At 51.4% G+C, this 16,287-nt stretch overlaps 1 pseudogene; it reads right to left on the bottom strand.

Moving 5' to 3' along the window:
- Window positions 1-3,214: 3,214 nt before the first annotated feature.
- LOC129651746 (rho-related BTB domain-containing protein 2-like) lies at window positions 3,215-15,785 on the bottom strand (annotated as a pseudogene).
- Between the last annotated feature and the right edge of the window lie 502 nt (window positions 15,786-16,287).

Consider the following 16,287-nt stretch of genomic DNA (forward strand, 5'->3'; position numbering starts at 1 on the left):
GGAGTTTGGTAAGGGTCCTACCTCAGTGGCCTTGGTGCAATAGTCCTTTCCTCTTCCCTTTCAGAGGTCCTGCCCTACTGCCCCCTGTTCCCTGGAAGTCACGTGTTTCTTGCTTTTGCTGTTCCTTTTGTGGAGGACACTCTGCCTTCATCTTCAGAGGAAGATAGAAATGAATTCTTGTCAATCAAGTGTCAGGTCACTTATCCCTTTCTCAGAGGACTTCCTTAGTGCCCACCTAAAGTATTAGCCTTGTCAGTGTTCATCATGTTTATTTAAGGTAAGCTTGATGAGAGCATGAAGGTGCCTTGTTTTATATCCAATCCAAAGAGCACCTGACCCACGATAGGCACTTAATTGTTTCACTAGTGGTTGTTTATCTTTTCACTCTTCTCTCCATTGGAAGTTCTTATTTTAGAAGAGTTTGTTGGAAATATCAAACAGTACAAGAAAGGCCATTAGGTACAAAATCCTCATGTGTTTATGAATTCATGACCAAATTAAATATGCAATTTTATATAAAAAGAGGCATGTTTGTGTTTTCCTCCCCCATCCTCCCATTCTCCTCTAGAGTTCTGAGTGATACGGGTGCAGGTGTGTGTGTTCTTGCCGTGTGACCCACTCCTTCCTTCTTGCTTTTATGCCTCAGGCTCAAGCTTGCCCTGTATGAATGTGTCTCCCGCTCTGACTCAAGATTTCTGGGCACCAGGTTCCTGGGGGACTGGAATTCAGCCCCTCCTCCATCCCTCTCCTCCCTGCCCTTCCCCTGACTGGGCTGGCCCAGGTCCCTCACAGCCTCCCCAGGTGGTATCTCTGAGTCCCACCTGGGCTTGCTGGGCTCCTGGAGGTATGGACTGGCTCTGACGGAGCTATTGGGAAGGGGTGCCAAGACCCTGCCTGCTGGAATCCTGCTGTGGCCTCTCACTTGTGAGCCTCCTGCCACCCCTGAGCCGCCTTCCCTTTCTGTCCCTGCTGGCCTTTCTGCATCCTCATCTTTGGGCCAGATGACTCAGGCCTGCAAGCTCATGGAGACCTAATTCCCCTGCCGTTAGATTTCAGGTCCTGGCTCTCCCATCCCCCTAGAGTTCTTTTTTTTTTTTTTTTTTGGAACCCCCTAGAGTTCTTGAGAGGCCCCCACGGCCCCTCCTACAGCTTTCCCAGAGTGAAGGGGCTGGTGCAGAGCAGCACACCCCACCTCAGAGGGTCCCCTTCTGTCCCCTTCACCTCAGCTTCAGCCTGAGCTCAGCAGAAGTGAGCTGACCAGCCAGTAGAGGGCAGCACATGTCTGGTTTCCAAGCCTGCCACCTGGAGGACTTGGAGGGGAGGCAGCCACGGCCTTGAAGTCTAGGGCTCAGACACCAAGGGTCACAGCCATTCAAGACCTACTTGACCTGCCACCTCCTGCTCCTTCTCTTGACAAGGCCTTGACCTCAAATCTCTAGGTCTTGGCACCACAAAATTCATGCAGAGGTTCCATTTTGGGGGGGGTTGCTCTATGCCACATTATTGGGGGTGGAGCCCCCCACACCGGGCCCTGGGACCAAAACCCAGTTCCTCTCCCTAAAGCATCTTTCTTAGATGAGTCCTGAGTGCTGAGGACAGGAGCTCAGTCTCTCTGGCTCCACCTTCATCAGAGGGACCCTGTGTTCTGACTCTAACAAGGGTGTGTGGAATGAGATACAAATCAGAATCAGAAAAGGGGGACAGGGTCAGTTGTGGCCCAGCTTTCCCCCATGGGGCTGCAAGATACTGTCTTAATCCTCCACCATCCTCCAGTCTCCTCCCTCCTCTTCTTTGGACTGACCTTGGTTTTGCTCCTGTTCAATTCCCCCATTCTTCCCTGTTATCACCAACCAGCACTGGGTAAGGTCACGTACTTCATTACAATCCTTCTTTGCAAAGACTCCTATCCTCCATGTCAGTGCCCTTTTCCCTGACCTTTGACCCCTACCACATCCCACCCCTTCAACATGGTCATATCCTATGGAGTTACCTGCTGAAGTTGACAACAGACTGATTCTCACGATGGGTCCAACACCATGGTGATTCCCGAGCCCACCCTCCCCGCCCCTGCAACCTCATCCCCAGCATGTTGAAGGCCTGCACCGTGCCCTCCAGAGTCAGTCAGTGGGACCAGGACGTCCTTGGTCACAGCCGGTGACACTGCTTTCCTGAAAAGCATCGGAGTCAATTCTCCCACCTCGACCATTGCCTCATCCACATGGGGACCCCTGCTTGGCTTCGTAAGAATGAGAGCCATCCAGGGTCTTTTTCTGCTTTTCTTCCTTTGAGGGGACAGAGGCCACAGTGTTTTTGTCGGTGGTGATTTTGTTCATTGTGTATTTTTGCAAAATTTACCCTCTCCCCATTAGAAGCTGTGCTGGCCAGCAGCAGGGGGGAGGAGCCCAAAGGAGCATGGGATTGCTGTACTCAGGTCCCATCACCCTCTACTTTCTCTCCCCCTGTTCCAGTGTTTCCTTTTGTTTCCATTTCCAAACCTGAGCGGTAAAGGATGGGGGGAAAGAGAAGTTTCTCACTGCACCAAGAAGCACTGCTTCCAGGGCTGAAGCTCTGGAAAACCTCTGCCACCTTCTCAGGCCTGGTTGCCCACAGCCCCGGAAGCAATGCTGGCAGAGGGCAAGCCTTCTGCTTGCGGCTTCTGGCAGCTGCACCACAGAGGTGGAAGCCTGGAGTTGGGCTCTGAAGGCTTAATTTCTACCCTGACTTTTCCAGTGAGGGTTTGAGTAGGCTCCACGTGGAAAGGCCCACAAAGCCACTATAACCCTTCAAGTCCATAAATGGAGACGTGGGGCCAACAGAGGTAGGACCCTGCCTGCCCACTGCTGCTCCCTGGGAGGGGGCCGCCTGCGCAGACCAGGACACACAGCTTCCCAGCAGGAGAGTTTCCCCTTTGATGCTAGGGTTCTGCGACCCACAGACAAGATGCCACAGTCCTCAGCTCTCTCCCCGATGCCCGCCTCCAAGAGTTGTCTCCCGGCCAGCCATGGAATCAGGACCTCTGCACAGGGCCACTGCTCTGGTCCACGAGGCCAGGCTCCCTCCTCTCTGTGCTGAGCTATGTTGGCTGGTGAGAGCAGCTCCACCCAAAGGGTCCTGGTTATGCGAGTCCTCTGTCCCTGGGAGGTGGAGGCGGCGATGCGGAGGAGCAGAGGGGCAAAGACAAGTGGGGACAACAGCAGCAGGGTCAGAAGAGGGTGGCAGCATCTCAGACCACAGCCGAGGAGGAGGATGGGGATGCCGAGGAGGCGGCCGAAGAGGACGCCAAGGACGGACTGTTCCAGAACAGCCAGCGCCGCCTGGGCTGCCGCTTCAGGTGCAGATAGTCCTCCTTCTCGCGCTCCTTCCGGGCCCGCTGGTAGTGGTCTTCCTCCTTCAGGTACCAGACTGGTGGCCACCGGTGTTTCTCGAAATACTGCTGGTTTTCTGGGGCAGAACGGCAGTAGGGCTGGGTGAGGAAGATGCAGGAGGAGGGGCAGAGGGACTCCCACCCCTGCCCCGCTGCCATGGAACATGCCTCTGGTCCTCCTAGGCCCACATGCCAACCCCTGGGGACCAGAAGCGGAAGCCCTGCCTTCACTGAGCGCCCAAAGAGAGTCAGTTGCCCAGGGAGTGGAGCCGACAGTCCACACTGGGGAAAGGCATTTCCACTTGCATTTTTCTTCAAAGGCAGAGGGAAGATCCTATCAAGGCTTGGAGAATAAAGCAGGCTGCAACAACAGATGAGGGAGAAATGGTGAGAAGAGCTGTGGGCAAGAAGATGCTCAGCCTGGCTGGGCCAACAGCAGGTGCAGCTGGCAGAGATGAGGTTCTGAGAGGGGAGGTGTGGGGGGTGGGGGTATGCAGGAGGTCAGATGGGAGGGAAGGCTAGGCTGAGGGGTTTGGACTTCTTCTAGAAGGTGTGGGGGCTCCACAAAAGTTTGGGACCAGGGAAGTGAGGCAGTTGGAGCTGTGCTTTAGAAAGAAAATGCTAGAAGGGTGACGAGGAGAGAGCAGGAGTGGGAGACCTGGTAGAGCACTAGTGGGGAGTAGGGTCACAGCAGAGCAGACGGTGCCCAGTGAAGAAACTGGGGGAGGCCAGCCACACCTCTCCCTGGATCCCATGAATCCTGGACCCCTGGCTTCCTGTCAGGCCCCAGGACCTGAGACATCAATTAAGCAGAGACCAAGCTGCAGGGACCCCAGAGGATGCCCAGATCTGTGTTGTCCAAGCTGTGACTTGTGCCCATTCCTAGGTTATGAAATTAATGTCATGAGTCGTGAACAGTATTAAAAACAACTGATAAATTTTTCAATATGTGTACTAGGTCACAAGATACAATGTAATTCTTGATAACCTAGAGGGGTGGGATGTGGGGATGGGAGGGAGGCTCAAGAGGCAGGGGATATATGTATAATTATGGCTGATTTGCATTGTTGTTTGGCAGAAACCAACCAACATTGTAAAAATTAACAAACAAACAAAAATGTTTTTCTTAATGTGGAGTTTGGTCCACAAACATCTAAAAAATACCACCTCTAGTCTGACTGTACCTGTGAAAAGCAGGAGCTCAGAGGGGCAGAGTGAATTGCCCAAGGTCTCTGGTGGGCCGGGGCGGGGGGGCCGCCCTTCCCACCAGCGCTTTTTCCAGGACCCCCTCCGCTGGGCTGGGTGCATGTTTGCAGGCTACTCCCCACCCACAGGGGTCTTTGGCAGCCTCTGGGCGCCCTGGGTCAGAGGCTTGGACCCAAGGAGAGGGAGATGACAAATGCCGCTGGGGATGCTCACCTGGGGACATGGCCTTCATGTCTCGGGGGAACTTGCGACACACATTGTTGTAGTTGGTGCAGATGTGGTGAAGACACCAGTCAGCCGACTGGTACGCACAGTGGAACTGGGAACAGACAGGAGCATGTCTGTGCTGGGACCTCTGGGCCAAGGTCTGCACACAGATGTCTACTTTGGCCTTCAGAGCCAGAGCTTTGGCGCAGGTGGGCAAAGGCCCTGAGTCACAAAGAACCCACCTCGAGAGGCAAGGCCACACAAAACCATGACGGAATGACATGGATTTGCTCCTTGGCCCCACCACCACCACCACCTCACCCGTGACCTGCCCCCAGCAGCCCCAGAAACCCACAGTCCTATGAGGTAGCCTCTTACTGGGTCTGCCCTCCTCAGATCTGACCCCTCATCCTCCATGCTGGACCAGAGCAGCCTGCATTAAGGTGCTGACAACCGGGCTTAGAGAGCTGGCCTCCCAGGCATATCTGCCATATTTTAACTTCATAAACTAATCTTTAGAATGTTTGGCACCCTGAGGGCTGGTAGGGGAGATTTTGCTTGCCTGTTTTGGGTGGCTCAGACAGTAAAGAATCTGCCCGCAATGCAGGACACCTGGGTTCAATCCCTGGGTCAGCAGGATCCCCTTGAGGAGGAAATGGCAACCCACTTCAGTATTCTTGCCTGGAGAATCCCATAGACAGAGGAGCCTGGCAGGCTAAAGTGCACGGGGTCGCAGAGAGCCAGACATGACTGAGCAACTGACACTATCACTTGGGAAAATGGAGGAAGGAAGTCCATCTTAGATGGAGAGTCCCCAGTGTGCCTTAAATGACCCCAGCAGGCAGCAACCACGTCTATACAGGGCTCTGGTTTCCCTCTCCGGCCCAACGGTTGCCTGAAGTCTCCGTCCCTTCCTGCCACAGCCAGCCTCTTCTCTTGGCATGTTGGGGTGCATCCTCTGGCCTGCAGGATAAGATGGGTCTGCCCCCTGGGGGAACCAAGTCTGTCAATGGGTTTCCTTCCTACCCACCACCTCCCGAACCCTCCCCATTTGCTGCCAACAGGCAGAGCCCAGAGCTGAGAATGTTGGAGAGATTCCTTCCCTGTCATCCTACCTGAGCCAGTTCCAGGAACACAAGGACGTCCCCGTCGATGTCCACCATCATCTGAGTTGCTTCCATCAGCCCAGTCACTGTGTACTGCTCTGTGACACACACACAGCCAGGAATGGGCTGAAGAACCACAGGAGTGGACAGGCACTTGTTTATCCCCGCCCCGACCCCAGCAGGGGCCCACAGCAGGGCAAAGAGAGGTCCAGAGCAAGTCTCAACAGGCCAGGAAAGGCTACAGGAGATTTAAGTCGGCTCCTACCAGTGAGAAAACCAGGATTGGAGCAAGACTTTCCCACTGGAGAGGAGGTGGGAAGTGAAGGTGGAGACTAGAATAACCTATGAAGTTTTTTAAGCTACATATGTTGCAGCAAGGAGTTATACAGGTGGGGTGAAAGCCCCCAACCCTGAGAATCAGCCATTGATACTGATGGGAGGGGGTATTAAATCTCAAATTTGCTGAGAACTATAGATTAGAACTAAGGATTAAATCAAGTTGTTCATTTTAATTTAAATTTTGTAACAAATTGTGTACTAACCTTGCATTTCATGTTAAGACCTTTCTAGGGAAGAAGTAAACACTTTGAGTTCTGAATTTTAACTGTAGCAGTATAAACTGATAAAGTATTTTATCTTTAAAAGTAATATGTCTCAGCTGAGTCCATGGGAAAAAACCTAGAAACAACAGCCATCCCAATAGCAAAAGCATTGCTAATGCAAATACTGTAGCCTTGAAATCCCATTTCCAACTACAGGAAGCCAAGACTTCTTAGAGAAATGGCTGATACCGGGTATGGGGCAGGAAATGTACACAATGAACCTGGCACATCTTGTCATTCCTGAGCATCGAAAGCTCCTCTAGAGACTTTGCAGCCAACTTGAGAAGACTTCTACAGGTTAAAGGAACAGCAGAGTATCTGAGTTTCCATAAAGCTAATTGCAATGATTTAAAACCGATAGCTGGAATCAAGATTGCCGGGAGAAACATCAGTAACCTTAGATATGCAGAGGACACCATCTTTATGGCAGAAAGCAAAGAACTAAAGAACCTCTTGATGAAAGCGAAAGAGGAGAGTGAAAAAGTTGGCTTAAAACTCAACATTCAGAAAACTAAGATCATGGCATCCGGTCCCATGACTTCATGGCAGATAGATGGGGAAACAATGGAAATACTGAGAGACTTTATTTTGGGGGGCTCCAAAATCACTGCAGATGGTGACTGATGCCGTGAAATTAAAAGATGCTTGCTCCTTGAAAGAAAAGCTATGACCAACCTAGACAGCATATTAAAAAGCAGAGACATTACTCTACCAACAAAAGTCCATCTAGTCAAAGCTATGGTTTTTCCAGTAGTCATGTATGGATGTGAGAGTTGGACTATAAAGAAGGCTGAGTGCTAAAGAATTGATGCTTTTGAATTGTGGTGTTAGAGAAGACTCTTGAGAGTCCCCTGGACTGCAAGGAGATCCAACCAGTCAATCTTAAAGGAAATCAGTCCTGAATATTCATTGGAAGGACGGATGCTGAACCTGAGACTCCAATACTTTGGCCACTTGATGTGAAGAACCCACTCATTTGAAAAGATCCTGATGCTGGGAAAGATTGAAGACAGGAGAAGGGGACGACAGAGGACGAGATGGGTGGATGGTATCACTGACGTGATGGACATGAGTTTGAGTAGGCTTCAGGAGTTGGTGATGGACAGGGATGCCTGGCATGCTGCAGTCCATGGGGTCACAAAGAGTCGAACACGACTGAGCAAGTGACCTGAACTAAAAGCCAATAGAGTATGTTCAAGTCCAAAAATTCATAATCACATGTAATATTAATAAAAAATCAACTGGTCACTCTCAAAGGATGATAGGAAACAAATGTGTGTCTTGAAAACTGGTAAACAGGGACTTCCCTGATGGTCCAGTGGCTAAAACTCTACACTTCCAATGCAGGGGACCCAGGTTCAACCCCTGGTAAAGGAGCTAGGTCCCACATGCCACAACTAAAGATCCTTCATGCCACCACTAAGACTCCACTGCAGCCAAATAAGTACATGAATATGAGAGAAAAGAAAAACAACTGGTAAATTAAAATGCCACATATTCACCTGCCTTTCCTACATGAACTATTCTACTGGGAAATCAAACTATAGGTGAGGGAAAGTTTCCCTCCTTTTGAAAGTATTCTAACAGATTAAAAAAGAAAAAAAAAGACCTGGAATATTACCATTTCACAACACTTAATAAATAAATGGATCCAGGCAATAAAACTCAAAGGCTGCTAACACCACAAAAAGAGAGAAAAGCATATGATCTATGTTTCTTGATGAAAAGCAGAAACAGCCTACAAAATGTAGTCTCACCAAAAGAAGACTGGATCTAATCTAGCCTCTAGACCTGAAGGCCAGTTGATAGGAAGGAAACATGGTGGATACAGAAAGGCGATCAGTAAATAAATCTAGGTTCCCTGGATCAGAGGGTTTTTCCAACATATCACAAGGGAAATTTCTGTTTTTGTTTTTAACAGACAAGGTACTTACAGATTAAAAAAAACCTTAAAAGATATACAAAAAATAAAACCATGCTATAGTGTTTCAGGATGCACACTTGGATGACATAACTATGAAGAAGAGTAAGGAAAAGCACTCATCAAATCTTAGCGCATTAGGCAGAACGGTTACTCTGGGGTGGGGAGGGCCTATGGTTGAGAGGGACAGACTGGGGGCTCCGGTGTGGCGAGCAAGGGCCACTTTGGTTTGTAATAATTTATTAAGATGAACACATATTACATGTTTTGTGCAATATTTAACATTTTAAAAATTAAGCTTAAACTAATAACTTCATAGTAAGCTTATATCACAAAACATGTCACTTATTATACAACATTTGGCATTTTCCACTGTTCCTTGACAAGGTACATAGAAACATATTTGTTAAAGATGATTTTTAGCGATTATGAAGCATTTCAAAGGAAAGGCCATTCAATGTTATTTTCTATAAGCCTTTCCATGCAGCAGTGAGAGGTAACATTTTTAATGGCTACCTTGCAAAATCCATCCACGTGTGCTTAACCAGTGTGCCTGTTTGACTTGTTTCTGATTGCTTGCTATGATGAAACAAACTTAAAGAAACACCTGAATACATTTTTTTTTCATTTGGGCCATTTCTTTGCAGCAAGTCTTTCAAAAGTTATTTAGTCTAAGAGTTTAGACTGTTTTCTGTGTTCTGGGAATGCTGTACCACTTTTTCAAATTGTTGCAGCTGTGATCTTATTTATTTTTTATTTACTTATTGGTGGCATCACTCAGCATGCGGGATCTTAGTTCTCTTACCAGGGATCGAACCCCTGCCCCCTTCAGTGGAAGTGCAGCCTTAACCACCAGACCACCAGGGAATTCTGCAGTTGAAATCTCTAGAAGCCTCTTACTCCCTGCCCTAAAGCCCTCAGTGTCCCCTGGCCTGCCTCTGCAGTCTCAGCTCTTAATATTTGATTCTGGTCTATCATTTCCACCTCTTCCAGGGACCAGGCGCCACTTTTCAACTCATTTATCATCATAGGATCGCTGCTTCCCTCATAGCCAAGTCCCAATCTTGATCATCTGCCAAGGGACACAGCAGGTCTAACACCAGGTCCTTCCCTGAACCTCAGCTCAGTATCTGAGGCTTTGCTCTCTGCCGCCGACCCACCCAAGGACATTAACCTGGACATCAATGCCAGTACAGGTACCAACACCAACATCAAAGGAACGCACATGCTGACTCCAGCTCAGGAGCTCCACCTGTCGGCGGGCACCAAGGGCTCCAGACGGCTTCTCATCTGCACTGCACCATCTCTCCTCCTGCCCTGGCACCCCAAGCGCTGCTCCTTGGTCTCCCTCCTGCCGCAGTCCCTGCTCCACCTAAGCCTCTGGGGTTGGTCCATCCTGAAACCTGAGCTCTAGCTCATAGGATCTTCCAGGAATCAAAGAATTAGGAGTGACCAACAATAAGGTCAATGTTTACTGTGTTTCTAGAAGAAGAAAGAGAAAGGGAAGGTGGAAGAGAAGAAGGAAATGAGAAAGGGGAAGAAAAAGGAAAGGCAGAAGGAGGAGATGCAAGGGTAGGAATGAGGAATGGTGTTCTGTTCTTTTTGGCTTCTTAAGCTTGCCTGAGTGTGGCCAAGCTGAGAACCTCGAGCCCTGGCATCTACTGGTGCCCACTTGCTGCACCGCAATAACCTCTAGAGAGACCTATAAGGTGACCCCACCAAGCATCCCTCTCACACATCTCTTTACATCCACGTCCTCACCGCAACCCCAATATGCACCGATGTATCTCACGCTATGTTAACATATCCCCTTGGTGCTGGTGGCCTGTCCCCTAGGAGGAGACAGGTGAGAGAAGAAATCATGACTCCCAGGGGATCCCCTGACTCCTCCTCCTCCTCCCTGGAGGCTCTTCCCCTGGGCTTAGCTACCTGTGAGAGTGACCAAGTGCGGCAGGCAGAGGCGGTTGGCCAGGATGATGAGTTTCATGTCGTCCAGGTCAGGGCTGGAGGTGAACATGCCAGTGTACAGGTACTCCAGCACAGCCCGCATGCAGCTTTTGCTTGTCTAAGGAAATACCACCTGTGGATGGGAAGGAATGGAGCAGGCTGCAGCAAGGTCCAGCTTTAGGGAAAGAACAGCAGTTCCGAAGAACTCAGAAGGCTCTGGCCTGGACAGTTGGTCTCCCATAGACAGGCTGCCACCCCTCTGCGGTCCCTGGACCTGCTCAGAACCCCTCCTTCCCTAAAGGCTAATCTCCCACACCAACAGCCTGCAATGAACCCATCTGCTGAGCACCTGTGAGCAGGGCTCCAACAGCTTTTAAAAGGACCTGGACTCGCGTTAGCATCTTTCTGGTTTGGAGGAACCATGAAGGAGTCCTTCTGGTCACCTGCACCCAGCCCCACTCTATCCTTCGGGGAGCAGTGCAAATGGGATGTGGATGAATGGAGCGAACACCAGCTGGTCTCTCTGGGCTGCTCAAAGCTACAGCTCTGGGCCTCTGGGATCTCTCCAGAGCAGGACCAACACAAAAACTGCTTTCTCATCAGCCGCCAGCCTCTCCAGGCTGCACTGGGAATTGGCTGGAACTTTACAGATGCTTCTGTGGCTCTGAAGAGTTCCCATCTCACACTTTGCACATCTCAACCCACTCATGCTTCAGGGAGCAGAGGCAACTCAAACCTCGAACTCTCCTCTTCACCTCCCAGAAGGACTCCCTTTCCAGTGTGTGCTAAGTCGCTTAAGTCATGTCCGACTCTGTGTGACCCTATGGACTGTAGCCCGCCAGGCTCCTCTGTCCACGGGAATCTCCAGGTAAGAATACTGGAAAAGGGTGCCCTTCCCTCCTCCAAAGGATCTTCCAGACCCAGAAATCTTAGGAAATCCCTTCTCAGGGTTATAGGATGCTATGCTCTAACATTCTTTGTTCAGCTTTTCATTCAAGTGCTTGCTGAGCACTGGCTAAGGGACCAGAGCTGAGAAGGGTACTCAGCAGAAATAAAAGACCTCATCCCCATACTCAAGGGAAACCTCAGATCAGCTGGAGAAACTTGGTGTGGACCCTTGGAACTTTAAGTAGATTCACAAAGGAGGACACTGTTAACTACAAGGCTGAGGGATGGACAGTCAGTGTCAGAGTTCAGAGAAGGGCAGAAAGGAGATCAGACTTGAACTCCAGTCTTGATTTGGCTAGAACTCCCACTGACTCCTGATGTTTCCTCTTAGTAATTTTCTACCCTCTGACTCCCACCCTACACCTTGACTATAAACCCCACTTGATCATGCTCAATTAAGAATTAAAACCACTTCTATACTGAGGTCTCTCTTCCCCTATTGCAATAGTTTCTGAATAAAAATCTGTTCTTACTGCTTGAAGAAAAAAGTTTTTTCTCAACTATAGAGCTAGGATGTGACCATAATTGTCCATCTTGGTATACTGCAAAGTCCATGACTATAGGAGCCATCTCATAAACTTCTCTTGGGCCCATCACTTGGTGGTTTGTATAGAGTCAAGGCTGAAGGAAGTACTGTGAAGTAACAGATGCCTCAGATGGAAAGGGAGTAAACCTCTCTCCCTCCCAGCCGTTTCCATCCTAGCCTTACCTCCCTGGTGGAACTCTCCACAAGTGGCCCCCCAAACATGGCAGCCATCCAGTCACAGCTAGAAATCAACAGGGGCTTGTGGGCGCTGATGGTGCCATCGTCCAGGATGAAGGTCACATCTGTTGGGTGAGAGAAGATGCATCACGTGAGGATGGGGTGAAAGAATATGGGACAACCAGCCCCACGGGTCGACACTGCTCCAAGATGACTGCTTCCTCCTGAAGCCACACTCTGTGAGCACCACATGACCACAATCTCAAGCTGGGGGCTCTAGGTTTCAGGAGCAGAGCCGCAGTATCTCCAGGACATCAGTGGCTGAGATGACTCAGAATGCTATTCGGACCAACCCAGATTCTGCAGAAAGAGCCTGGAGGGAAGTCCCCTGCCTTTGGGACACCAGCTCCTAAGCCTGTTTCATACCTGAGAAGGTGCCTTTGGCCAAGCACTCCTTAACCCGGTTGGTCCGGCGGACATGGAAGGCCTTGGTGATCTCCTGGTTCATGAAGGCCTCGTTGTTGAGGATGTTGGCCACCATCAAGTGCAGATCAAAGACCTCAAGCAGCTCAGCGATGTGGGCGATGTGCATGAGGTCTCGCTCATTCTCGTCCAGCTCCCCTGTGTACAGGTACTTGAGAACAGTCTGGAACGGCCCTGGCTGGATGGAGTTGTCCATTTTCACCACCACCATCAGCCGGGATTTATAAGTCAGTGGGTCTTCTGTCATCTCTTCCTGGATGCTCACAAAGGCTCGGCTCCAGGAAGACAGCACTCGACCCCGCCCAGGCAGGTACCCTGTCCCATTGCCCCGTAAGATCCCGTCGCTAGTGGATGCCAGGAGCCCAACAGGCCCAGAGCCCCCGCCCTCCTCCACGCTCTCACACACGTCAAAGCTCGCTGCCCGGAGCAGGAAGTCCCGGCCATGGTGGTGGTGGAGGTGGTGGTGGTGGTGGTGGTGTTGATCAGGGTGACCCCGGTGGTCCTCTGAGCGGGGACCCCCTGACTCTGAGGGTCCCCCAGCTCCCCCTCACTCAGGTCCATGAGGAACAGGTCGTAGAACTTGGAGGAGGATGAGGAGAGGTAGATCTTGTGGGCAAAGATGCGCACCCGCTCCTGAAGCACAAGGATGACATCTGCACACAGCGGGTCCTCCAGGAGGTGGGCGGGGCACTCCTCGCTGCTGGAGGGGGGGTCGGGCACCACAATGAGCAGGGGCGGCGGCCTGGGGGGCAGGAAAGGTGCCTGTAGCAGGGGCTGCTGCACATTGCGGAGGTGGGACTTCCAGAACTGCAGGTGCCGGCGGGAAATAAGCGCTGCCCGGATGGCGTTGTCGAAGACATTCTTGATACCGAACTGCGCCCACACTTGTCTCGTAGTAGGGGATACCCAGCTCCTTGGCCACCTCTCGGCCCTTCTCTGGGGGAAGGATCTCATTGGGCTTCATGGGCCTGGCACGTTCAAGAAGGGAAGCCAAATTCATGTCGGTGGTGGAGGGCTGGGGAGCAGGGAGATGCATTCCCCCGATCCTGTGTGTTTTTCACCTGACTGGGGGCGTCCCTGCCGAGGATCTGGGTCTAAGCCCCGTTCCTGCCCTGCTCATTTCCACTCCCTTTCTCCTCTGTTTGGCCAGATCCTACCATTCTTTCAAGGCTGACTTCTAAGCCCTTCTTCTTCCAGGTAGCCCTCCATGGTAGGTAGGCCTCTATGGCAGGCCTGGGTGATCTCCCCGGCTCAGAGTAGTGGGAGGGCTGACGGCCTCTCTGGCAATTAGCATGCTGGTTTTTAACATATTCACCTATCCAGTTCGTCTCCCAGCAAGATTATAAGCTCCTTTCATACAAAGATTACCTCTCCTTCTCCTTCTCTCCTCATGATGCTTAGCCCAGTATTGCCCACTCAGTGTGTAATAGATGGATGGATGGATGGATGGATGGATGAAAGAATGATCATTCTAACTGGCCCCCTATGTGAATCTGCTTCAAATGGAGGGAGAGAAGTGAGGCTCTGTGCATTCTCTCAGGGCTGAGCAGGGAGTTGAGAGACACACAACCTCCCTCCACCCCCTCTTCCCCTTCCCCATCTGCCACCTTTCCCTCCCTAGGCACCAGGACTCCCTACCTAGCCAGGGTCTCCTGGCCCTATTGACAGCATCCAGGTCAGCGTAACGCAGGTCCAGCTGGCAGCCCACCAAGATGACAGGTGCTCGGGGGCAGAAGTTCTTGATTTCTGGGTACCACGTGGTCTTGACATGGTGGAGGGAGTTGGGGTTGGCAACGGAGAAGCACAGAACCACCACATCAGATCTGGGGGTGGGAGAGAGTGAGGTTATAGGCAAAAAAAGCTAGTGATAGGTTCCCTGCTGCTGGAACAAGGGAGAACACATACCCAACGGCACCCCTACACTGCAATCCCACAAATGTCATATGGATCGGCTCACATGATCTTCCCCAAAACATTTAATCATAGCACCTCCTATTTCTATACCCCCAAGTTAGCACTTGAGAGCTTTCAAAGACTCTTGGGTTGACCTCACAGCTCTCTTGAGATTTAGACATGACCACTTTTACCATCTCATCTGAGAAAACTCATCTCAGAACAGCCTTCCTAATTGCTCAAAGTCCCAGCGTTACTGGTTAACAGGGGAGAACTGAAACCTGGCCTCCTGATTGCAAAGCCGGCTCCCTGCCCAGCCCGGGCTGCCTTCCCGTCAAGGGTCTCCCAAGGCTGTTTTCTCCACTCCTTCCTCCCAGTTTCACAGAGTGAAATTCCTTTAACTCAGTTTCACAGAGTGTCCTCATACCTCGGGGAAAAACCCCACCCACTTGGCTCCCTGCAGGCAGCGGGGGCCTTCCCTACCTCCCATAAGCAAAGTGCTGGTCTTTGTGGTGGTCTCCGAAGGTATCCCAGAGGTGGAGAGACACGCTCACATTGTCCACCACGTCTCGGGAACGTTCTAGCATCTGGTGGGGGTGGGGGGGGTGTGGGACAGGGAGGAGGGGGGGAAGCGAAGTCAATGGTTCCTGGGGACCCTGCATGCCAACTTGGGGTGGGGTTAGCTCACTCCTGGGTCCCACAGCATGGGGGCTTGAGGGACAACTAGTGTCTCCCTCTGTGTGTCCTAGAACACCTGAGTCCCCTAACAAGAGCTGGCCAGGACAGAAGAGACTCCAGAGGGCAGACAGTCACGGGAGTGATGCGATCTCCCAAGGAGCCCATCCTTGTTCCCAGCTGTACCTGCCATCAGATGTTTCCCAGCCTTGGGTCTTTGGGTATCATTAGCCAGCAGTTTCTTTTCTCCTGGCAGCTCTCATCTCTCCAAAGCACCACCCCTTTCCCAGCTCCAGGGCTTCCCATTACTGGGGTCTATGTTACACAAGATGCCCCAGGCTTCTGCTCAGACAAACACAAAAGGCTGGGGACTCCTCCCCTGGAGTGGGCTCCCTTCAGGCCTCTCCCAAGGAACTGTGCTCTTCAGCTGCCTCTACTCAACCTTTAAAGGGCTTCCGTGAGCTCAGCATAAGGCCCCTCTGGAGAGATCCCTGGGGAAGAAGCCCAGATGAGTGAGGCCATAGACTTGCAACCTTACCTCTTGGCATACCTGATACTGGTCAATGGCCCAAACTGTGGGCACGTGGGTAGCAAGCAACTGGTACTGGGTGAGGGTGGCATTGCAGGCCCGGGCACAGATAAGCCTGGTCTTGCCCACAGCATTGTCCCCCACCACCACACACTTGATGGTCTCTACGTTTGGCCTTTCATAATCCATGTCAGAATCCATTAATTGGGACCTGAGGGAGAGAAGAGAAGCAGTCAAGACAACTTCGCACACCAGCCCCTGAGGGACAGGGCCAGGGCCAGCAGCTCTTCTCTGCCGGGGCTGCCCCCTCTCTGAGCATTTGAGCAGAGAGCAGGACAAGGGAGTGGGTAGCTTTCCGGGCACAGGCTCCACATGGGCCTGAGGAAACAGGAGTCCCTTCAGGCTGAGAGGCACAGCTCCACTGGGTGAATCTCTGGTCTTCCTCCTGGTGTCTCCATCCTCCAGCAGCAGGGCTTCTGGTTGGGGAATGCCAGAGAGAGATCCCAAGGCGGAGTCTGCTGGGGGCTGGTCCCCACTCTCCAGGGAAGAGAGGTGTCTGCCTAGGCAGCTCATTTATCATCTGCTCTCCTCCTCCAGCTTTGTCTTAATTTTATTTCTTCTTCAGGTCCCATTCCAGCTCATGTCTACACCCCTTCCCCACAGTATATGGTGATGTATTTTATAACTTAGAAAAATTCTGTAT

This window comes from Bubalus kerabau, chromosome 4 (assembly GCF_029407905.1).
Source record: "Bubalus kerabau isolate K-KA32 ecotype Philippines breed swamp buffalo chromosome 4, PCC_UOA_SB_1v2, whole genome shotgun sequence".
NCBI lineage: Eukaryota > Metazoa > Chordata > Mammalia > Artiodactyla > Bovidae > Bubalus > Bubalus kerabau.